We start from the raw sequence: 21,086 nt of genomic DNA on the forward strand, positions 1-21,086 counted from the left end.
TTGTGTTCTGCAAAGGCCATGATCAAAGCCCCATCCAACCACAATCCTAAGTAAAGTAAAAAGGAGAAGTAATTCAGTTGCACTCAGTACATATTTGAAACATTAAGAGCTTTTCAAACAAGCATTTCTTCACCTTTCAGCTTGGCCTCCATGTCCTATGAATTGCTCAGGTGATTGGGTTTAACAAGCCTACGTGGGTCTTTTAGCAGCACTATATTACTCATTCTGTCATGACTCAAAGCAAACAGTACACTATAATTATGGGCACATGCCGTACATATACCTCCTTCCAAGGCTTTCAGATTCCATAAAATGTGTCCAAATTGTAAAAAATGTGTCCAAATAATGTTATAATATGGTATATTTTGCCTCGGCAGTGCCATTCTGTTCACTAAATCCTTGCTGCAGTTGTCAGAAGGATTAATGTTATTTGTTTAATGGAATTTCTGGTTGCTATAGATAACGATACTTATCTTATACATTTAAATACTTGGAGCAGATGGCTTGACAGTACGTCTGTGTGATATTACTATTTTTCAAGAGGTATTAATAAAACATTTACATTACAACACATCTTGTGCAAAGTCCTTAAAACTCCTGTTTGCTTCTCAGTTTTCTTTTTTTCCTAAAGGGAATGTGTCATCAGAACATAACCTATTGTTTAAATTGTTTTTGCGTTCAACATACCTTAAAGAATTGTTGGTGATGTTATATATAGAGTATGGTCTATTATTATTATTTATTATTATTAAAGTGCCATTCATGCCATAGCGCTGTACATATGAAAAGGGGTATACATGCATAATACAGACAGTTGCAGTAAGCATGAACAAGACGAGTTACAAACTGGTACAGAAGGAGAGAGGGCTCTGCCCATGAGGGATTACAATCTACATGGTATGAGCGAAGGATACAGTAGGAGAGGGTAAAGTTGGTCATGGCGGTCTAGAGGCAGCAGGGTCATTGGTTGTAGGCTTGTCTGAAGTGGTGGATTTTTAGGTTTCTTTTGAAGGATTCCACTGTAGGTGAGGGTCTGATATGTTGGGGTAGTGAGTTCTAGAGTGTGGGGGATGCAGGTCATATATTTTGGAGGCAAATCTTGGGAAAAGATGATAAGAGGAGAGAAGGAGGTCTTGTGAGGATCAGACATTGTGTGTGGGGATGTATCGGGAAAGTAGCTCAGAGATGTAGGGAGGGGACAGCTTGTGGACAACCTTGTATGTATTTGTTAGTTTTTTTAAACTGAATTCACTGGGCAATGGAGAGCCAGTGAAAGGATTGGCAGAGGAAAGAGGCAGAGGAGTAACAAGGTGAGAGGTGGATTAGTCTGGCATCAGAGTTGAGGATAGATTGGAGGGGTGCAAGAGTGCTAGATGGAAGGCTACAGAGGAGGATATTGCAGTAGGCAGGAGATGATGATGGTGTGCACAAGCATTTTCGCTGACTCAAAGTTGAGGAAAGCACGGATGTGGGAGATGTTTTTGAGTTGGATGTGGCAGGTGGTGGAAAGGGCTTGAACGTGTGGTCGAGGGCAGAATACAAGGTCACTCCAAGTGTGCAGCCACCGATTGTGATAGATAGGTCTGTTGGGGTAGTTGAGCAAGATGGGGGAAAGATGATGAATTCTGTTTTATCCATGTTAAGTTTTAGAAAGCAATAGGAGAAGAAGGAGGAAATGGAAGATAGGCATTGTGGGATTCTGGATACTAAGGCGGTGATATCTGGACCAGAGAGGTAGATTTGTGTGTCATCAGTATAAAAGGGAAACTGAATGCCATGGAACTCTATGAGCTGTCCCAGGCTGAAAGTGTAGATAGAGAAGAGCAGAGGTCCTAGGACAGAGCCTTTTGGGACACCAACAGAGAGGGAATGAGACGAGGAGGTGGTGTGAGATTGGGAGACGCTAAATGTCTGCTCTGTGAGGTATGATATGATCCAGGAGAGGGCCAGGTCAGTGATGCCAAGAGATGAGAGAGTTTGTAGCAGAAGGGAGAGGTTGACAGTGTCAAAGGCAGAGGACAGGTCAAGAAGAAGGAGGACAGAGTAATGTTTTTTGGTTTTGGCTGTTAGTAGGTCTTTTTTTTTTACTTTGGTGAGGGCAGTCTCAGTCGAGTGGTGGGGTCGGAAGCCAGATTGTAGCCGGTCAAAGAGGGAACAGAAGGAGAGATGAGAAGACAGTTTAGAATGGACAAGTTGCACAAGTAGCTTTGAGGCATATGGAAGAAGTGATATGGGGCGATAACTGGACAAAGAAGATGGGTCAAGTGAAGGCTTTTTGAGGATGGGTGTAATGGTAGCATGTTTAAAACCAGAGGGGAAGACACCAGAGGTTAGTGATAGGCTGAAGAGATGCGTTAGGGCTGGGATAAACACTGTGGTGAGGTTAGGGATGAGGTGGGATGGGATTGGGTCAAGTGCACAGGTGGTGAGATGTGATCTAGAGAGTAGAGTGGAGAGTATTTCTTCTGTAACGGTGGAGAAGTGGGTTCATTCACATGTCTGCAACTGTTTTGCGGTCCACAAAACACGGCCTTGTGCTTTCCACATTTTACGGAACTATGATAGAAATACTTTTTCCTGTCCGTGGCTGCGGACAAGTATAGGACATGTTCTATTTTTTTGCCGGCCCCATTGAAAATGAATGGTTCTTCACCCATTCCACAATTTTGCGGACCCATTTTGCGGATGTATGAATGGACCCTTAATGTCACTGTGTTTAAAAAGAAAATCCTAAAATCCTCTGGTTTCCTATTGGTCACTAGGCCTAATAATAGGCATCACTTTTAAGTCTGTACAGATCACTTCTCTGCAGTTATCTCCTTATCATTATTGGCAGAATTACAATGACAGATATCACCTACAGTGTATATATATATATATATATATATATATATATATCTCACAGGATCTACCATTCATGATAGCTGATGTCATATCTACTCCCTTGTGACCTCTGCTCAGGTTAAAGAGCATCTTTGGATAAATCTCCCTTACATTTTAGACATCCATTTTAAGATAAAACACATCCTCTTTAAGATGAACCACAATAAAGCTGATGAAGATAAGTTTGTATTTCCTGAAATGGATACCAATTAAACAGTAACTTCACCCAGAAAATATAAGTCTTTAGAACTAGAAGTCTATGATCCAGATCCAGTGGTGTCCATTTAAAGCTCATAAGCCAAAGTTCAAAATCTTACATAGAGTCCTCCACTGAGCATGTGCCTATATATCTATATATATATATATATATATATATATAATGGGTGACTTCACATTTAGGCACTTCATTGACCTGGGCTAGGCTGTACTTCCTATGGCTATGCCTTAGAATGTGGATGTAGGTAGTATAGTATCTAAATTAGTTGTTCTGCAGTCCTTAAACAGTGTTTCCAACTATATGAAGCCCCTGAAGGGCATCTTGAGGGATAATCACTTCATTCCTGCACATATGAGCCAAACACTCACTTTAAGGTATTATACAGGAATTTGATATTGATGGCCTATCCTCAGGATAGATCGTCAATATCAGATTGGCATGATCTGACTTCCGGGACCCCCCGCTGATCAACTGTTTTAGGAGGCTACAGTGCTTCGTAAGCACTTAATGCCTTTTCCTAGGCCAATGACGTCACCCTAGATTGGTCACTTGCCCTAGGTGCAGCACAATCTCATTTAAGTGAATGGTGTTGAGCTGCAATACCAAGCACAATCATTATACAATGGATGGTGCTGTTCTTGGTAAACTGTGACGAGACTGCTTAGATTTCCTACAGTTGTTTAGTTAATAAGGAAGTTGTTATTTAAAGCAAAGGTGAATGAGATGTGGTGCTCTCAGATCACAGCCATGTGATCTGAGAGCACCACAAAATAGAAGGGAAAAAGCTGAGGTCTGTTATATGAAAGTTTATATGATCTGGATGAGAGAGTAAAATGGGCACTGTTATGGTGACACTACCATTATTAGTTTTTCTTAAATATTAGCAGCCTATATGTGATATGTATTATTATTATTTTTTTTACAAAAAAAAGAAATACTGCTTGACTCTCTCGTTAGCCCATTCACTACTGCCAGAGTACAATGCTCTTCTGTGGGCATCTTTATCCAGGCCTGTAAAGAGAACAATAGCATTGTCATACTGTTATCCAAATTGTACTAATTTACTATTTTACTAACAGACAACATCTTCCGCTGACAGCAGGAGTGAATTAGCAATAGCTTATCTATATAGAAGCTCTCTGTGCTGACTGCTATGGAAGGACATTATTTTGTATTTCATTTTAATTGGAATGAAAAAGAAAAACTGCTGTTTTCTATGAATATTAAGTTTAAAAAACACCCCTTTCTGACCCAAATGTCCCTTTGATGCTACATGCTTTTGTAGGGGTACTGTTGTGAAGGCACAAATGACTATTACTATTATAGATACTGATGTTGTCACTAGTATGCTGGCATTGGGGTTGACACTATTATGACGGATAGTCATGTCACTGTGATGAGGGTATATATGACTGCTATTATTATGGAGACACTGAGGTTGTCATTGCTATTTGGAACTGCAACTTTTTCTTGCTTAGTCCTCAATGCTTGTTCCCAATTATTGGCCCATATAAAGATGCCGCCAGTCAACTGATGAACAAACAGCAGCTTGTTCATTGGGCAAAATCATTGTTCCTGGGCAGATGATTGTGCTGTGTAAACAGGAATCTGCTGCCCAGAAACAATGAATTTGTATGGAAATTAGTTTTTTATGTAGCAATTGTTGCATGTAAATGCAGCTTTCTCCTACTCTCACGAGCAAACAGTTATCAGGAAGGACTGGTCCTTTCATGGAAATTGCCTGTACAGACAGCCCATGTAAAAGAGCCTGCACTCTGGATCTGTTCCTCTGATCTATTAGGACCCTAAGACTGCCTCTAGTATCAGCTCTGTTTTGTTATAAGCTGGTCAAATTTGTGTCCATAGTATGATCAGAAGCAAGCAATAAGTTCTCTTTCTCAGTGACTGCAAGAAAACATTGTAAAGCTGTTAGGACTAGGGTGTTGAATCTCCTTGCGAAAACATTGTCTTGTATGGAGACTTACTGGAAATACTACATGGTATGGAGACGTATTTGAAATGCTCTATGGGAAAAGAATATGCAAAAAGGAATTCAATGGCAAAAATTCAATGGCAAAAATTCCCCCCAAAAATATCAGGGGCCATTTTTATGCATCTTAAAGGGAAATTCTCAGAAATATCTCCTGCTGGAGCCTTGAGAATTTTTATTTTAGACCATGGGAGTACGGTCCTTAACCCATTAGGGACCAGGCTCATTTTCACCTTAAGTACCAGGTAATCTTTTGGAAATCTGACCAGTGTCACTTTATGTGGTGATAACTTTAAAACGCTTTGACTTATCCAGGCCATTCTGAGATTGTTTTTTATTTTGTCACATATTGTTCTTCATTACACTGGTAAAATTCATTTTTATTCATAAAAAATACAAAATTTACCAAACATTTGGAAAAATTTGCAAATTTTTAAGTTTAAATTTCTCTACTTCTATAATACATAGTAATACCTCCAAAAATAGGTATTACTTTACATTCCCCATATGTCTACTTTATGTTTGGATCATTTTGGGAATGATATTTTATTTATTTTTCAGAAATTTAAAAAAAAACACTTTTTAAGGACCAGTTCAGGTCTGAAGTCACTTTGTGAGGCTTACATAATAGAAACCATCTAAAAATGACCCCATTCTAGAAACTACACCCCTCAATGTATTCAAAACTGATTTTACTAACTTTGTTAACCCTTTAGGTGTTCCACAAGAATTAATGGAAAATAGAGATACAATTAAAAAATTTCACTTTTTTGGCAGATTTTCCATTTTTTTTTTCCAGTTACAAAATAAGGTTAACAGCCAAACAAAACTCAATATTTATGGCCCTGATTCTGTAGTTTACAGAAACACCCCATATGTGTACGTAAACTGCTGTACGGGCACACGGCAGGGCACAGAAGGAAAGGAATGACATACGGTTTTTGGAAGGCAGATTTTGCTGCACAGTTTTTTTGACACCATGTCCCATTTGAAGCCCCCTGATGCACCCCTAGAGTAGAAACTCCAGAATAGTTATGCCATTTTAGAAATTACACCCCTCAAGGTATTCAAAACTGATTTTACACATTTTGTTAACCCTTTAGGTGTTCCACAAGAATTAATGGAAAATAGAGATACAATTTAAAAATTTCACTTTTTTGTCAGAATTTCCATTATTATAATTTTTTTTTTCCAGTTTCAAAGCAAGGGTTAACAGCCCAAAAAAACTCTATTTATGGCCCTGATGATGTAGTTTACAGAAACACCCCATATGTGTTTGTAAACTGCTGTTTTTGGAACGCAGATTTTGCTGGACTGTTTTTTTGACACCATGTCCAATTTAAAGCCCTTGATGCACCCCTAGAAGTAGAAACTCCCAAAAAGTGACCCATTTTAGAAACTACGGGATAGGGTGGCAGTGTTGTTGGTACTAGTTTAGGATGTATATGATTTTTGGTTGCTCTATATTACACTTTTTGTGAGGCAAGGTAACAAGAAATAGCTGTTTTGGCACTGTTTTTATGTGTTATTTACAACATTTATCTGACAGGTTAGATCATGTGGCATTTTTATAGAGCAGGTTGTTCCGGACGCGGCAATACCTAATATGTATACTATTTTTTTTATTTATGTAAGTTTTACACAATGATTTCATTTTTGAAACAAAAAAAATCATGTTTTAGTCTGAGAGCCATAGTTTTTTCAGTTTTTGGGTGATTATCTTGGGTAGGGGATAATTTTTGCCGGATGATATGACGGTTTGATTGGCACTATTTTGGGGTGCATATGACTTTTTGATTGCTTGTTTTTGCACTTTTTGTGATGTAACGTGACAAAATATGGCTTTTTTTACACCTTTTTTTATGGTGTTTATCTGAGGGTATAGTTCATGTGATATTTTTATAGCGCATATTATTACAGATGCGGCGATACCTAATATGTATACTTTTTTTAATTTACAAAAATTTTACTCAATAACAGCTTTGTAAAACAAAAAAAATGATGTTTTAGTGTCTCCATATTCTGAGCCATATATATTTTTTTTTTGGGCAATTGTCTTAGGTAGTTGCTCATTTTTGATCACTTGCTGTTGTACTTTTTGTGATGTAAGGTGACAAAAAAATTGTTTATTTGGCACAGTTTTTTTTTTTTATTCATCTCAGCTGCCTTCCATGCCATCAGGTCCCCCTTACAGCCGCACGGGGACCCAATGGCATTTCCGATCACCTCCGCAACCTCCCGTAAAAGCCGCAAACCACAGGTCTGAATTGACCTGCGGTTTGCTGCAATCACCGGCACGGGGGGTCACGGGAGCCGTCCGCGCATTGACCCAAGGTGCCTGCTCAATCATTTGAGCAGGCACCTTGTTCCGATCACCGCCACGCGGCAGTGATCGGAAATACACAGGACGTACAGGTACGGCCTGTGTCCTCAAGAGGTAAAAAATTAGGCATTCGCCGTACAGAAAAGATCAATTGATAATGTGGCTGGAGGTAAATTAGGCGGTCACCGTATAACAATTTTACTGTTGGCCAGTTAGATTACAGGCCCCAAACATTTAGCATTCGCTGTACATGAAAGATCAAGTGATTATGTGGCCGGAGTTATATAAAACGGTAAATGGATATCAATTTTACTGTAGGCCAGTGGACTACAGTCCCCAAAAATGATTCATTCACCATATAGAAACGAACAATTGATAATGTGGATGGAGGTACATTAGGCGGTCACCGTATAACAATTTTACTGTTGGCCAGTTAGAGTACAGGCCCCAAAAATTATGCATTCAATGTACATAAATGATCGAGTGATTATGTGGCCGGAGGTATATTAGATAGTCAATAGATATCAATTTTATAGCAGGCCAGTGGACTACAGGCCCCAAAAATTATTCATTTACCGTACAGAAAAGCACAATTGATAATGTGGCTAGAGGTAAATTAGGCGGTCACCGTATAACAATTTTACTGTTGGCCAGTTAGATTACTGGCCCCAAAAATTATGCATTCACCGTACATAAATGATCAAGTGATTATGTGTCTGGAAGTATATTAGACGGCCATTTAATATCAATTTTACTGCAGGCCAATGTATTACAGGCCCCAAACATTAGGCATTTAACGGACAGAAAATAACAAGTAATTATGTAACTAGAGGTATAGTAGACGGTCATTGGATATCAATTTTACTGCAGGCCAGTACAAATAGATGTCAAATACATAGGTTTAAAAGAACAAAAAATATTAAATTGGATTAAAAACATGGCTAACGAAATCCACCCTCTTGAAAAAAATAATAATGATAATAGTTGAAATTCGATAACACGTGGTCGTCACAGGTATTGAATTCATCCGAGTTCCCAAACATTAGGCATTCACCGGACAGAAAAGGCCCTTTATTCCGCTGTATTTATTTAAGACAGGGACCATTATTTGTTCTGGGTGGTGGTGGATATTTGTGGGCTGTCATGAGGAAATTCTATTCAATGTGGTCGTCACAGGTGTTGAATTCCTCTGAGATCCATGCCTCATTCATTTTTAGAAATGTGAGGTAGTCCACACTGTCATGAGTTAGGCGAGTGCGCTTATCGGTCACAATCCCCCCTGCTGCGCTTACCGTCCTTTCAGACAGGACACTCGACAAGGGGCAAGCAAAGAGTTCCATGGCAAATTGTGCCAGCTCTGGCCACAGGTCAAGCCTGCACACCCAGTAGTCAAGTGGTTCCTTGCTTCTTGAAGAGTCCACATCGTTCGTTAATCCGATGTAGTCGGACACCTGTCGGTCTAGGCATTCCCTGAGGCTGGATCCGGAGGGCGGCTGACATTGGGTTGGCTGAAAGAATTATCTCATATCCGAAGTGACCAACACAACTTCAAACCGCCCTCTTCTTGCATGTGCTGTAGGATTGGTACTCGCAACGTTTTCTCTGTGGCATGAGCAGCCACTGGTGCGGTGAAAAAAAACCAAGGTCCTCAGAACCTGTCTTGCCGCAGAGTTCATACAGGTAGTCGTTAACATCATGTTTCTGCTGGAGAAGCCTATCAAGCATATACAAGATGGAGTTCCAGCGTGTCGGGCATTCACAAATTAGATGTCTGACGGGCAAGTGGTGTCGCTGCTGAATGTCAGCCTTATGCCAGATGAACGCGACAATGGCGCGGTGGAAGGTGGAGTAGGAGGACAAATGGGAGGAGAAGGAGAAGAGGCAGGACGTGGAGCACCAGCGGTGTTGCTTTGTGGTTTCTGATGGTGTTGCTCCCAATGGGCTCGGTGATGGGAGGCCAAGTGCTTTATTAAAGCGGTTGTCCCTAGGTGAGTGTTGGGCTTACCATGACTTATGCATTGAAAGCACAGGCTGCAGATAGCAACACTATTGTCAGCAGCTGACACGTTAAAAAAAGCCCACACTGCGGAGCCTTGTGCCGTCGTCCTGGGAGCGCAAGATGTGACCGTGCATGGTGGGTGGCTCGCTTCAGATTCATTTGCATCTGCCTGCATCTCCTCTTTCTCCTCCCTATCTGCTGCTCCGTCTCTCCCTCTGAACTCTCCTCCTCTTTCTATCTTGTGGGAACCCACATAACGTCCATCGACACGTCATCATCCTCACCTTCACCAACACTGACATTAGAGATCTCGGAGTAGTCAGCAACAGCAGAGACCACCCTCTTTGGGCTGATCTGAGTACTGTCATCAGACCACTGGGTGGCAGTCATTGCTACCTCTTCTTCCTCATCCGATGCCAAGAATGGCTGCACATCGATAAGGTCTGGAAATTCATGGGAAAATAATTCCTCTGACTCGAGTGGAGGGGCTATGGTGGTGGTGGTGTTGGTGTCTTTGGGTGTGCACACAGCAGAGAGTCGAGAGGGTGCTGATACAGAGGATGAGGAGGGTGCAGATGCGGAAGTCTGAGTGAGCCACTCAACCAACTCTGATGCATCCTTTGACGCAATGGCACACACCTTCTCCAACTTCCCACTTAGGCACCGGACTGGTGCACATGCCCGACCCCTACCACACCTGTGGAACGGCCTGCCTCTTCCTCTGCCTGTCATTTTCAAAATAACCCTGTGCCAAAGTCCCTAGAGAAGAGCAGTATTTGTGGAAGAAGGAATATAGAACTCCTTAATCAGTTTTTTGGAGGGGCAACGTTGCAATGGCGTTTGTCCCTCTGTATAGCTGCGGTATTTCAACAGAACCACACATAAATGCTGCACTATACAAATGCACTATATAGAAATTATATTATAGGTATATCACACCCCTGCCTCAATCAGATTTTTTTGGAGGCAACTGGTATATCACACCAGTTGCGATTAGTTGTTCCAATCGCGTTTGTCCCTCTGTATAGCTACAGTATCTCAGCCGAACAGCACACAAATTCCGCACAATGCAAATACACTATATAGAAATTATATGCAAATGCACTATATATAATTTATAGTATAGGTATATCACACCCCTGCCTCAATCATATTTTTTTGGGGGCAACTAGTACAGGTCATTCTCAAAAAATTAGCATATTGTGATAAAGTTCATTATTTTCTGTACTGTACTGATAAACATTAGACTTTCATATATTTTAGATTCATTACACACCAACTGAAGTAGTTCAAGCCTTTTATTGTTTTAATATTGATGATTTTGGCATACAGCTCATGAAAACCCAAAATTCCTATCTCAAAAAATTAGCATATCATGAAAAGGTTCTCTAAACGAGCTATTAACCTAATCATCTGAATCAACTAATTAACTCTAAACACCTGCAAAAGATTCCTGAGGCTTTTAAAAACTCCCAGCCTGGTTCATTACTCAAAACCGCAATCATGGGTAAGACTGCCGACCTGACTGCTGTCCAGAAGGCCATCATTGACACCCTCAAGCAAGAGGGTAAGACACAGAAAGAAATTTCTGAACAAATAGGCTGTTCCCAGAGTGCTGTATCAAGGCACCTCAGTGGGAAGTCTGTGGGAAGGAAAAAGTGTGGCAGAAAACGCTGCACAACAAGAAGAGGTGACCGGACCCTGAGGAAGATTGTGGAGAAGGACCGATTCCAGACCTTGGGGGACCTGCGGAAGCAGTGGACTGAGTCTGGAGTAGAAACATCCAGAGCCACCGTGTACAGGCGTGTGCAGGAAATGGGCTACAGGTGCCGCATTCCCCAGGTCAAGCCACTTTTGAACCAGAAACAGCGGCAGAAGCGCCTGACCTGGGCTACAGAGAAGCAGCACTGGACTGTTGCATGTCATTCGGAAATCAAGGTGCCAGAGTCTGGAGGAAGACTGGGGAGAGGGAAATGCCAAAATGCCTGAAGTCCAGTGTCAAGTACCCACAGTCAGTGATGGTCTGGGGTGCCATGTCAGCTGCTGGTGTTGGTCCACTGTGTTTTATTAAGGGCAGGGTCAATGCAGCTAGCTATCAGGAGATTTTGGAGCACTTCATGCTTCCATCTGCTGAAAAGCTTTATGGAGATGAAGATTTCATTTTTCAGCATGACCTGGCACCTGCTCACAGTGCCAAAACCACTGGTAAATGGTTTACTGACCATGGTATTACTGTGCTCAATTGGCCTGCTAACTCTCCTGACCTGAACCCCATAGAGAATCTGTGGGATATTGGGAAGAGAAAGTTGAGAGACGCAAGACCCAACACTCTGGATGAGCTTAAGGCCGCTATCAAAGCCTCCTGGGCCTCCATAACACCTCAGCAGTGCCACAGGCTGATTGCCTCCATGCCACGCCGCATTGAAGCAGTGATTTCTGCAAAAGGATTCCCGACCAAGTATTGAGTGCATAACTGAACATAATTATTTGAAGGTTGTCTTTTTTTTTGTATTAAAAACACTTTTCTTATATTGGTCGGATGAAATATGCTAATTTTTTGAGATAGGAAATTTGGGTTTTCATGAGCTGTATGCCAAAATCATCAATATTAAAACAATAAAAGGCTTGAACTACTTCAGTTGGTGTGTAATGAATTTAAAATATATGAAAGTCTAATGTTTATCAGTACATTACAGAAAATAATGAACTTTATCACAATATGCTAATTTTTTGAGAAGGACCTGTATATCTCACCTCTTGCAATTAGTTGTTACAATGGTGTTTGTCCCTCTATATAGCTGCGGTATCTCAGCAGAACCGCACACAAATGTAGCACAATACAAATGCACTATAAAGAAATTATATTCTAGGTATATTGCACCTCTGCCTCATTTAGATTTTTTGGGGGACAGCTGTTATATCACACCAGTCGCAATTAGTAGTTCCAATGGCGTTTGTCCCTCTGTATAGCTGTGGTATCTCAGCAGAACCGCACACAAATGCTGCACAATACAAATATACTATATAGAAATTATATTTTAGGTATATCACATCCATGCCTCATTCAGATTTTTTTGTGGGGCAACTGTTATTTCAAACCAGTTGCAATTAGTTGTTCCAATGATGTATGTCCCTCTGTATAACTGTGGTATCTCAGAATAACCACACACAAATGCTGCACAATACAAATGCACTATATAGAAATTATATTATAGGTATATCACACTCCTGCCTCAATCAGATTTTTTGGGGGGCAAATGTTATATCACACCAGTTGCAATTAATTGTTCCAATAGCGTTTGTCCCTCTGTATAGCTGAAGTATCGCAGCAGAACCGCACACAACTGCTGTACAATACAAATGCGCTATAATATACTTTCTATGTTAGAAAGTATATTATAAGTATATCACACCCCTCAGTAAGTCACACCTATCGATAACACACCTATACCAGTCATTAAAAGGACTTTTGTGGCCCTATTAGCTAGCGTTTGGTGTCCCTAACAGTCTGTCCCTGCTCCACACAGCAACCTCTTCCTACACTGGAAAAAAATAGAATGTAAAATGGTGACCAGATCAGGTTTATTTATAGGGTGGGGGGTCTCCGTGTGCTGAAAATTCTTAATTGTCTGTCCTGTCCCACCTGATGGATGTGTCATGGGTCAAAGTTCTGCACAGTGCAAAGAATATGGCGCCGGCGGACATCGCCATATGTTCGCCTGTTCGGCAAACAGCGAACTAGCAAAGTTTGCCACAAAAACAACCGCCGGGCGAACCGCAAGGCCAGCTCTTCAAGGGAAAATAGCCAAGCTAAATATCCATCCACTCTTCATTATGGAGTAGGATTCTGGCTGGCTGGGTGGAATGTCTTGAATGCAGCTTAGGCGCCCTGCCAGCCAGGATCCTACTCCATACTGAGGATGGTCAACCACCCCAAAACAGCTGTATACATATAGATATTTGGCTTGGCTATATTCCCTTGTCAAATCTTAAGGCTTGTTAAAGAATCGTATTTTGACTCCTAGCAATCCACTTCCACAAGCTATAGTGAGATGTGGGTTTTGAACTAATGGTGGTCTGTGGATGACACTGTCAAGTAGCTTGATAAAGACTTTATTGTCAAAACGTTGCTGCTATATTTTTGGTGCAATAAAGAACATTGAATAAGGAAGCTTTTGGAGTGCCGTGACCTTCTTCATTTCTACATGGTAACCTTGGGGGTCTCTGAGGCCGGGACCTGACGCCACGAGCACCGCCGCAAAATCTTTTGAGTTTTTCCAAGTAAGTGGTGCTGTTCTACCACCTATTTTTTCTGTGACACTGTTATGGGGGATCTGTGGATGGCACTGTTATAGGTATATGTGGATGGCACTGTTATGGAGGATCCGTGGATGACACTGCTATGGGGGATCTTTGAATGGCACTGTTATTGGCATCTGTGGATGACACTGTTATGGGGGGATCTATGGATGACACTGCTATGGGGGGATCTGTTGAAGACACATATATAGCATCTTATGCTATATATGTGTCATCCATAGATCCCCCATAACAATGTCATCCACAGATCCCCCCCATAACAGTGTCCCTGTGTAAAATAGTGAATGACCCCCAATACAGGGGGTGGGGGCTGGCATCTGGTGTTGTAATGGAAGCGGGGCCCAGTGCAGTCACTGTATTCTATTACACCGGGCCCCGCTCACTGTAGTATTAATCAGTAATGTGTAGGCATGGGCGCTGTTTTAAAATATAGTTATCCTTTGCAGCATAGAGAAATCCATGTAGTACGGTACTCACTTGAAACTCCTGTAGGCAGGCCGGGCGGGCGGCGGCAGCGTAATGTCATTTACTACGTCACGCGCCTGCTCCTCCCTCTTTATGAATAAAGCAGGCGGAACAGGCGTGTGACGTAGTGAATTACACTGCTGCCGCCGCCCGCCCCGGCCTGCCTACAGGAGTTTCAAGCGAATACCGTAGTAAATGGATTTCTCTATGCTGCAGAGGATTACTATAGTTTGAAACAGTGCCCATGCCTACACATTACTGATTAATACTACAGTGAGCGTGGTGCAATAGAATACAGTGACTGCACCGGGCCCCGCTGTCATTACAACACCAGATGCCGGTGTTCTGCCACTTTTCTATACCCGGACAATAGTCTATACCTGGAAGTAATGTAGCTGCACCGGAAGTCACGTGGACGCGTTGGAATCAGCTGGAGGAGGGGGGGGGGTGCGCACTGCGCAAGCGCATTCAGCTAAAGTATAGTAATCTGGTAGAACGCCGCAAGCCTGTAATCTACATTAATTTGTACCCTCGCGGACTCGCTTCACTCGCCATGCATCAGGCTCGGCCTCGCTGCGCTCGGCATTTGCTAAGACTAACTCTATGTGGCCATTGATAGTAAAGAAAGAGATGGATGGTAAAGAAAGAGATGGATTGTAAAGAAAGAGATGGATGGTAAAGAAAAAGATGGATGGTAAATAAAAAGATGGATGGTAAAGAAAGAGATGGATGGTAAAGAAAAAAGATGGATGGTAAAAAAAAAAGATGGATAGTAAAGAAAGAGATGGATAGTAAAGAAATGGAGGGCTGGGAAAATGCAGGGGCGTTCTGTCAGATTAACATACTTTAGCCGAATGCGCTTGCGCAGCGCACTTACCCCCTCCTCCAGCTGATTCCAATGAGTCCACGTGACTTCCGGTGCAGCTACATCACTTCCGGGTATAGACTTTTGTCCAGGTATAGAAAAGTGGCAGAACACCGGCCCTCCCTGCTGTTACACTGCCGGCCACGTTGTGCAGCATCGCGGTCGGTGATGTATCAGTGTAAATGGCAGTACTCACCCCATAAGATGCACTGCTATTCTCACCCCCCCCCCCACACACACACTTTTGGGGGGGGGAAATGGTGCATCTTATAGGGCAAAAAATACGGGTACTTCTTTGCATAAAGAAAGTATATAAAAAAATTCCATAACATTTATTTGCTGAAAATGGAAACGTGTCAGCATCTTCTAAATCAGTCTGGAGCCTGTTAGTGTAGCACTTAATGATCGCTCACATGGGTCGACAGTACATCACTTATCTTCTGACCTCATTTATAGGAATTCACATCGGTGATATAATGAAAGTAAGCTATTATAAGTAATGGTGCTAATTTTGGATCACACATGCTGCGCTATCACACTAATAGCAGCTATTAATGATGTAGCATTTTCATGTCAATCTTTAGTTGTATGTGATACATATAGTTAAATAAAACCAACAGTTAGGCTCAAATAACTGTTCATTGGCTTCTTCTTTGATTTATGTCTCATTTTTAGTTCCCTTTTCTGTTTTCTATTTTATTTTATTTTTTTTAACAAAGCTTGTTTGGACTTTTTAATTGCCCTTTGTTTCAATATAAGCAAAAATATGGCAATAATAAAGGGGGAAAAAAGGGCACATGTCAGTTTTACCATATAAGATACACTGTAAAAAATAAAACTTGTAAAACTGTATTGAGGACAAGAATTTCCACATCAAAAGCCACAGAAACATTGAATGACATTTCCAAATTATTGGTGCCATGCAGCTGAGAAAGGAACAACTTGAACCTGGTTGTTCAGGCAGGCATGCCTAGAAGTTGTAATGTAGATTCAGAATTTTTGAGAGCTAGTGTAGAATCAATAAGGTGATATACATAACATACTATAGTTCTATGATTTTATTTAGGCTAATGGTGCTTGAACAGATCATTGTAATTGCAATTATCATAATTTTACAGCGCACAGTAAATGCTGGTAATCAATTCATATAGACATGTTTGTCAATCATTATGGTTTTCAAAGGTGTCCAGAAAAATGTTGCCTGTCCATGATTTTTGGATAAGTTGTCCAGTGAAATGGAAATTTTATGTTAACAACAATAGATGTAAAATACCCACAGACTATAGAGTACCTAAACCTTCAATAAATTACTTTATGGCAGCCCCATGGGCCATAGACATAATGGAAAGGGACCCCAGTGACTTCTATGGGAGAGTTTTCTAGGCATGGTCTGTGACCTGTATAGAGGCTATTGTACAAAGAAAGAATAGATAAGGTCTGACTATTGCCTATTGTTGATGGTGGGTCCTGTCTTATCTATACATATAGGTGATATCATGATTTATTACAGGCAGGATTAGAATGAGTTAACTGCAGAAAAGAGATCTGTACAAACCAAGAAGGGACACCAATTATTAGACATAGTGGCCAGTGCAAAAACTGCAGGATTTTTGCTTTAAGTCTAAATGTAAAAAGTGGCGAGGGAAGCATTTACAAAGCATTAAAAACATTGCACTATGGCAGCCACATTGGCTATAGACACAATGGACATGAGGGGTCCCTATTGACTTACATGGGGAAGTTTTCTAGGGATCCTCTGTGACCTGTGCAGAAGTCATTGGAAAGAATAGATAAACATTGACAATCAACCATTATGAATGGTGGATCCTGTTACATCCGTACATATAATTGATATTATTTTAGGCAGGATTAAGGGCCCTTTACACGGGCAGACAATTGAACGGATCCTCTCTAACCAGCATTATTAGTAACACTGGTTAGAGATGATCTGGTGGTGTAAATGCACCACTGATTACCTGATGAACTAGCCAAATTGTATCAGCACAAAAGATCATGGTTTCCCAGTGGCAGATCGCACTATGTAAACACGATCTGCTGCCGAGAAACAACGAGACAGTATGGAAACGAGCAAAGGCATTAGCGATCACTCCTCTCCATACACTGGAGGAGCTGGAGGAGAGCGCTGCATGTAAATGCACTGGTCTCCTCCGCTAGCGATCAGCAGATTGTCGGGAAGAGACGCTTCCTTTCCAGCAATCTGCAAGACCATTACAATGAATTAACTGCAGTAAAATAACCTGTACAAACCAAGAAGTGGCGCCAATTATTAGACGTAGTGACCAGTGCAAAAACTGCAGGATTTTTGGCTTTAGTTTAAATATAAAAAAGTCACATAGAAAATGTAAAATAACATCATCAAATTTTTAAAAAAAATATGTTAAACATAAAAAAGTGATTTAAGCAAAAGGTCATTTTCTGATGGCACATTCCCTTTAAAGGAGAATCTCTGAAAGTCTATATAATGTGTACCTTCAGCTGAATAACAAATCCACACAGTTGGGAGGTAGAACAATTATATTAATGTGTCAATCCCAATATTTCTTTTTTTTTTAAGCCTCTCTGCAGATAGTGATTGCATTCACTGCTAAATATGAAAGTACCCAGATACTTACCACTTGAATAGGAAGTAATCCTGATAGCTGATACATATGTATTCCCTACAGGAAATTGCTTTTATTTTGTAATAAAGATTTGAGAAAAACTAAACAACCATGGTTTTTGTACCAAAAAGTAAATTAGAAAGTAACTTCTACCATTGTATTAGGTAAAAAGTACATGCTTGCACTTTTTTGTTCCCCGTTTAGTATCTTGTCACCTTCTTTCACATCTTATAATGATTAATTTGTTAGAAGATTTATTTCTTTTTTCACTGCTTTGTAGAGACCAGATGTGAATATATTCTAGATGTGAGAAAATCACCTTTCAGGCTCCTAAAAGCATTACAGTATATTGTGATAGCTCAGGTCTATGTTGTAAGGAACTCTACATGGTGCTGGTGTTATATGTAAAAGTTACCACATATTGTAATATCCAAGGTGCGCTTTATAAGCCCTAATTAGGTGTGACCTCCCTTAACACACATTTACTTAGTATCGTTTGCAAAGTTGACTTGTGCAGATACTTTATAAACCCCTACATTAGTCTAATGGGTGGAGATATGTTCAGACAATATAGGATAATGTTTATTGGGGCCTGCATCACATTGAATGGTGTTAACAGGTGTATTACACAGCCCACTTTACCATGAGATTGTCAGAAAGTAAGTGTTCCTTCCCAGCAATCGTCTGCTCGCTAGCGGAGGAGACCATTGCGCCGTTAAGCCATTTGTCTTCCCTATACTGGATCATTGTTTGTCGGCAGCAGATCATGATTATATACCACGATCTGCCGCCTGCAAACAATCATTTTTTAATCTGTCAAAAGATTTGGATTGCCCGATGAACAAGCGTTTGCTGATGCAAGGAGTCCTGCGAGTATTTCGGGGAGAGTGAAGGATCTGGAACCCAGAAGTAGGGATAAGGTAAATATGATTCCCTTTGTAGACCCTGCCACACTGGGGTGTCTGCACGAAAGGAACCAGAAGTTAACAATCCACTTAAAGAGTTGGTATTGTTGTGCTCAAGAATGTGAAGCTACATTTTATAAAATGTTTTTAGTGAGCTGCAGTTAACATTCAAATAGATAATAAAAGGAAGAAATTGCAGTGTGGGAAGACTGCAAGTAAGTGGATGCTTTCAAAGTACTCAAACTATGTATTTTTTCCTACCTGGGAAAACATGTGTTTTTCTTTGAAATATTGCGCAGCAGTTTGTGCTTCAACTACAAAAAATGCACTATTTCACTGCTTGAAAATGAACAACAGATAAGGAGTTCTAAGAATCTTCAATATCCTAATCACTGAAATCTGTGACATAGGAATGAGGATTATTTGTTGGTATTACCTATCCTTTTGGTTCAAATCATGACACTTTTATAAAAAAAAATATTCTCTTATGGGCAAAAACATAGATCAGGTTATCTATCATTTCAACATTTATCATAGTGCACAACCCATGAAAGCATGGCATACCTTACTAAGGTTCCCAGTTTCCTATGATGATTGTGATGTGCTATGATGTGCTACTAAAAGTAGTACTGAACCTAATGCTTCATTGATTTGGCTGTATTTTTCATCAGTGTGATATTTGCAACATTTGCTTATATCACACTGACTACTGATTACTTTCTATGAGGCCATGCACACATCTGTATTTTTTGCAGATCCATGTGGCCGTCCTGCACATGGATCTGCACATAATTTGCTTTTTACTCATTTCGGGCTAAAAATAAATAAATCATATTTTCAATTGGTCTTTATTAAAAATATTGAGCCATTCTCTTACAAAGCATTAACTGTTTGTCTAGCTCTGTGAACGGTGCTTTCACTTTGTTCAATCATCTAATAAACCTTATCTCTAAATTTGTAAAAGGTCATACACACTTATTTAAGCCACTTTTCTTGTCAGTAAGATAACAATTGAGATATAATTAGTGTTTATAGTGTAAGGTCAGAGATCAGAGATAAGGAGCCCGTCAGCTGAGCTGCCTGACAGAACAGAGAGAAAATTCAAATCCTGTTACTAGATAAATTCAAGGCTACACATTTTTTCCGAAAATTTATGAAGAAAAAATCATAAAAATAAAATAATAAAATTATTTTTATCACAAAATAAGTACAATGCAATAATTGTAAAAAATTGACCCCAAAGGTATACATAGTGCATAGTATTTAAGAGAAGGGGAGAGAGAAATCAGAAATCTACACATTGATATACAGTACAGACCAAAAGTTTGGACATTCCTTCTCATTCATAGAGTTTTCTTTATTTTCATGACTATGAAAATTGTAGATTCACACTGAAGGCATCAAAACTATGAATTAACACATGTGGAATTATATACACAACAAAAAGTGTGAAACAACTGAAAATATGTCATATTCTAGGTTCTTTATAGTAGCCACCTTTTGCTTTGATTACTGCTTTGCACTCTTTCGGCATTCTCTTGATGAGCATCAAGAGGTAGTCACCTGAAATGGTTTTCACTTCACAGGTGTGCCCTGTCAGGTTTAATAAGTGGGATTTCTTGCCTTATAAATGGGGTTGGGACCATCAGTTGCGTTGTGGATAAGTCAGGTGGATACACAGCTAATTGTCCTACTAAATAGACTGTTAGAATTTGTATTATGGCAAGAAAAAAGCAGCTAAGTAAAGAAAAACGAGTGCCATCATTACTTTAAGAAATGAAGGTCAGTCAGTCCGAAAAATTGGGAAAACTTTGAAAGTGTCCCCAAGTGCAGTCACAAAAACCATCAAGCGCTACAAAGAAACTGGCTCACATGCAGACCGCCCCAGGAAAGGAAGACCAAGAGTCACCTCTGCTGCGGAGGATAAGTTAATCCGAGTCACCAGCCTCAGAAATCGCAGGTTAACAGCAGCTCAGATTAGAGACCAGGACAATGCCACACAGAGTTCTAGCAGTAGACACATCTCTAGAACAACTGTTAAGAGGAGACTGTGTGAATCAGGCCTTCATGGTAGAATATCTGCTAGGAAACCACTGCTAAGGACAGGCAACAAGCAGAAGAGACTTGTTTGGGCTAAAGAACACAGGAGATGGACATTAAACCAGTGGAAATATGTGCTTTGGTCTGATGAGTCCAAATTTGAGATCTTTGGTTCCAACCACCATGTCTTTGTGCGACGCAGGAAAGGTGAACGGATGGACTCTACATGCCTGGTTCCCACCGTGAAGCATGGAGGAGGAGGTGTGATGGTGTGGGGGTGCTTTGCTGGTGACACTGTTGGGGATTTATTCAAAATTGAAGGCATACTGAACCAGCATGGCTACCACGGCATCTTGCAGCGGCATGCTATTCCATCCGGTTTGCATTTAGTTGGACCATCATTTATTTTTCAACAGGACAATGACCCTAAACACACCTCCAGGCTGTGTAAGGGCTAT

The sequence above is a fragment of the Bufo gargarizans genome, chromosome 6 (assembly GCF_014858855.1).
Source record: "Bufo gargarizans isolate SCDJY-AF-19 chromosome 6, ASM1485885v1, whole genome shotgun sequence".
NCBI lineage: Eukaryota > Metazoa > Chordata > Amphibia > Anura > Bufonidae > Bufo > Bufo gargarizans.